At 42.0% G+C, this 4,967-nt stretch overlaps 1 non-coding gene across 1 annotated transcript; it reads left to right on the forward strand.

The window, feature by feature from the left end:
* The first annotated feature begins 907 nt into the window (after positions 1-907).
* Positions 908-979, forward strand: trnap-cgg (transfer RNA proline (anticodon CGG)). The gene has a single exon. It is a non-coding gene; the product is annotated as a tRNA-Pro (tRNA).
* The last annotated feature ends 3,988 nt before the right edge of the window (positions 980-4,967 follow it).

Genomic DNA, 4,967 nt, shown 5'->3' on the forward strand with positions numbered 1-4,967 from the left:
TCAGGCATGTCACCAGCTCAGGACTCGGTGAATGATTACACTGATGGCTCGTCTGGAACACGCACTCTCTGCTGTCTATAAACAAAATGATCAAACTCAGCCTCCTCACATGCTCAGTCGAAGAGACACATTTGACGCGCGGCTGAATCCAACATAAATCTACAGGAGCCTGACGTTCTGGGTCCACATATTTTGCTTTACTGGTTTTATTTTCTTATAATATGAAACGAGTTGGATCAGGAGTGGAATATGAATGAAGACACTGTTTGTGTTCCTGGAAAACCGTATTCATTTTTTTTTCTGGGAAGTGGCACTTAATCATTCATGGTCACAAATGAATAAAAAGCCTCTCTGAGGATTCACTTGGCTGGAATTGAGAGTGAATCTCAGTGTGGAGGCCTCTCCCTGCTTCTGATGCAACATTTAAATGACAAAACAAAGGCATAATTGAGACCAAAATAACATCACACGTTGGAGGTTTGTATGTCTTTATAGAACATTTACATTTTAATATACTGACACGGAGGTTCGTTCGCTGCCTTTTGTTGGTGCATTTTGTGACTTTCTGGTTGACTTTGTCGTGTTAAATTAATGGAAAGACGTGAAACTAAAAGGCATCTCAATGGCTTTTCCTTTTCTGTCACACTGAGGCTGCCGTGGCTTAATCTTGTCCACTTCTCACACACTGACACATCATGTTTTAACTGTTCATTTCCCTCTTTTTCCATGTGCTTAATGACTCATATATGCCACAACTTTCTCACTATATTTTCATGTGCAATTTTATTATTTGTCCTGGGTCAAATAAGAGTTGTAATCAAAAAATATTAATAGAAAAGCAAAAGATCAAAATGGGAAACTAATAATAAGCCCGCCCCTTGATGAGTATCTAATGATTTTTAGGCGTGGCTCGTTGGTCTAGGGGTATGATTCTCGCTTCGGGTGCGAGAGGTCCCGGGTTCAAATCCCGGACGAGCCCAATACACATTTAGGGGTCAAAGTAGAAGAGATCTGTGTCTGATTCCCATCAGTTTGTATGAAGGTTGTTTTGATACAAGTTGCAATTTGCACCATTTACAATGACAACAAATGTACGTCACATGTTTGAAAGGAGTAGGTAGAAGTATAAACGTATATGTACCAACCCCATTCCTATTACACACAAGTCAATTTACAGACTACTTTATCCCATCACTAAATATTAGCTATATACGTTAAATGTTAACGGCAAGTACTTAAATGCTAACGATCTCTGCTTTCACCTCTTGGGTCCAATACCTCGCCATAACACTATAATCACAAGTGTCGTCATGTGGCTGAAACAATGTTATTAAAAGTAAATATTGACATCCATGAGACAAAAACTACTAAGCTGTTTATATTTGTTGTTATTTTCCTTCAAGAGTTCACCTTTAATGATTGACAACTGGGTTACATGTCCTTTAATGATAATAAACACCTGCTAGTCTCTTTATTTTAAGGTCATTTCAACTTCAGCTGTACCTGATGCTGTTAGATTGGAAAACGCTGACACTAGGAAATACTTGTAGTTCAGTAATGCAGTCTGTGAATCCATATACTTTTATGTTTAGTAATAAGTTCAGTTATTTATTTGAAATATCTTGTAACTTGGCATTGGAAAATATCTAATATAAATATGTTTTATGGACATATGGATATAATATAATTGTGTTTCACTAGTTTACACCTGAAACTGTTGTGAATCATGTTTTTTTCTTCACAATATGTAGGACCAGGAGTGTCCTCTTCCACCACATGGATCTCCAAAAAACAAGCACAGGCTCCGGAGAGAATCTTGATATTTTTAACATGACCTTATACTATAGGTTCTGCTAAGCACTCCAGGAGAACTTTAAACTTTTCATTTACAAGCTGTGGTGGAAAATAGCATCAGAAACAGTGACCTGTCAGTGGTACGCCCTCCTCTTCTTCGGGTTACTCGTAAAAAACGTGCACACATTTGCAGTCTCTGTGTGGCGGTCACTGATCTCGGCTTCCTGGAGGTCTGACTACTGCAGGTAAATTCCTGGAACATGGAGGCTGAACATGAGTTTTTTTTTTTATGAGCAGTGAAGCCTTTAACGGTTTCTCCAAAACAAGCCGCTGCTTTAACTCCAGATCCTCCGGTCTGTTTGAATCCGGTAATGAAACGGTGGACTGACAATAGGGGGCTCACAGCATGACTTTGATTATGCGCTCATGGATGTTGCTGATGCTGGAGAGTTTGTGCGTGTGCAGACAGCTAGTGTAACGTGTCACATTTTAGCGACGGCCAGGATTATTAACGGTACATCTCTGTCACCTGATTAATGTCTTGCCTCAGTTTGTCTTTTGGGTAGATATTTCATTTTGTCTTGCATTTGTCAGTGTTTTATTTTGTCCTTTTACCTTTGTTGCATTCCTTTTACCTGATTCTTTTCTCACCTCACTATATTTTCTGTCCTGTTTTCTGTATATTTCTTACATATATTTTAAACTTTTTGATTATTCTGTTCTTCTGTGTTACACTCATGTCTTCATTAAAACAGTTTGAAGACGGTCATGCAATTAAAAGTCAGACAGACGGACGTTCCTTGCACTTATAGTAGATATTTTACAGTCTCCTGTGGGTTATCCTTGATTAAATGTTGCAGCATCTGTGGGTATTAACATTAGCATGACTGTATTTAAATGCTAATCTGTTGCACAAGTAGTACTAGTAATAATGCATGCCTCTCCTGAGAGTGCTTAACGACCTGCTCCTAGCCGCTGACTCAGGTAGCCCTGTGATCCTGGTGCTTTTAAACCTTACAGCAGCCTTTGACACGGTGGATCACAGGATCCTGCTGTCTCGGCTAGAGCATCACGCAGGCATCAAAGGCACAGCCTTGAAGTTCTTCCTGTCCTACCTGGCCAACAGGAGCTTCTCTGTACAGCTTGGTGATTCCATCTCGTCTGCTGCCCCCCTCACCTGCGGGGTCCCTCAAGGTTCCATACTAGGCCCCATTCAATTTCTGTTGTATGTTCTACCCCTAGGGGAAATCCTAATTAAACACAACATCTCCTTCCACTGCTATGCAGATGATGTCCAGCTGGATCTCCCCCTCAGGATTGATGGGCAGGCTGCACTCCATCCACTGCTTGACTGTCTGGCTGACATCAAAGCATGGATGGGTGCAAACTTCCTCAACCTCAACGAGAGCAAGACTGAGATCATTGTTTTTGGAAAAACCTCTCTAGCCTTCTCCACTGATGCCCTGGGCCCTCTCGCCTCTAACATCAGGCCTTCTGTCAGAAATCTGGGCGTGATTTTTGACAGTGCCTTCAAGTTTGACCAACAGGTCAGCGCAGTAGTTCGAAAAAGCTTTTTCCACCTGAGATCTATTGCCAAGACCAAAGCCTACCTGCCCCAGAGTGATCTGGAGAAAGTCATCCATGCTTTCATAACTTCACAACTGGACTACTGCAACGCCCTATACACCGGCATCGACCAATCACAACTCCGCCGCCTGCAGTTAGCTCAAAACTCAGCCGCCCGACTCCTCACCTGTACTAAGAAGCGAGATCACATCACCCCGGTCCTTGCATCACTCCACTGGCTCCCCATCCGCTACCGCATTGATTTCAAACTTCTCCTGACTGTTTACAAATCCCTCCATGGTCTGGCCCCCACCTACCTGATATTCTCCACCACCACATCCCTTCTAGAGCACTCCAGTCAGCTGACCAACTGTTGTTGGAAGTGCCCAGGACCAGGCTAAAAACCAGGGGGGACCGAGCCTTCGCTGTGGCACTTCCTCCCCCTTCACATCCGGGCGGCCCAGTTTTTAAATATTTTTAAATCCCAGTTAAAGACCCACCTTTTTTCCCTTGCCTTTGACTAGTGTCTTTTTAAATTGTCTAACTCAGTCTTTGTCTTTTAACCCTTTTCTTTTCTTTCTCTTCTTTTTTGTCTTTTTTAAAGTGCCTGAAAGTGTCTCTTAGTTACTTTTTAAATTGTCTAAATCAGTCTTTGTCTTTTAACCCTTTTCTTTTCTTTCTTTTCTTTTTATGTCTTTTTGTATTTAGCACTTAAGCACTTAAGCACTTTCTGTGAAGCACTTTGGACTTGACTTGACTCTCTCTGGGTACTTGGGAGAGAACCCTGTGTTTTTACTGTGAGCATGAACAATAAACTTCTTGAATCTTGAATCTCTTGAATCTTGAAGTCGTCCTGAACTAGTTTCACTCGATTCCAATGAGGTTTAAGGGGAAATGTTGAATTTTAAACCTGGTTTTGGAGCACTGAGGGCATTAATGACACAGCATTTTATTTCACATTCACCTTGAAAAAAGAGAAATGGCTTTTAAATTTGCAGCCAGCTTAATGGCATAATGGCAGCTTTTCTGAAGCTAAGTTTCTATGAACATTTTCACCGGTTTCACAACTCCACCGAAAAGTGCTCCTCACCCCTGCTAAGTGGTCCTTCATGACATTTGCAAATCAAAGTAAGTATTTGTGGTTATAAAGGGACACTATGTGCATTTAAAGTCTGACCACTCAGCCCCTCCCTGTCCCTCTCTGAGCCTCTTTTTCTCTTTCCACCCAGGCAGGGTCACCAACAGTGCCTCCCGTGTTTTCTTCCCTTTGAAGCACGATTTTGATGGGGAACAGTGTTTTTTTTCCGTGTGTTAAATATTTCAAAGACAAGGTGGTAAAGTCGATCAAAGCGAATGTGCGGGCACATGACTCACGCTCCCTCTAGCATCTCTCCTGAGCCTCGTAAACCAACGAGCAAGGTGTTTTGGTCAAACTCTTTCTCCTCCGGTCTTTTTTTTTTTTTTTTTTCAGTGGCTGGAGCCTGATCCAATGTTGATGAGATGCTTCTCATGACACCCACTTGTCCTGCTGCTGTCCTTTGATAGTAAAGTAAGGGCTTTCCTGAGGAATCTGCCCAGCCACGGTCTTCTAGCCTCGTCTTTGAACA

The sequence above is a fragment of the Solea solea genome, chromosome 17, assembly GCF_958295425.1.
Source record: "Solea solea chromosome 17, fSolSol10.1, whole genome shotgun sequence".
Classification (NCBI taxonomy): Eukaryota; Metazoa; Chordata; class Actinopteri; order Pleuronectiformes; family Soleidae; genus Solea; species Solea solea.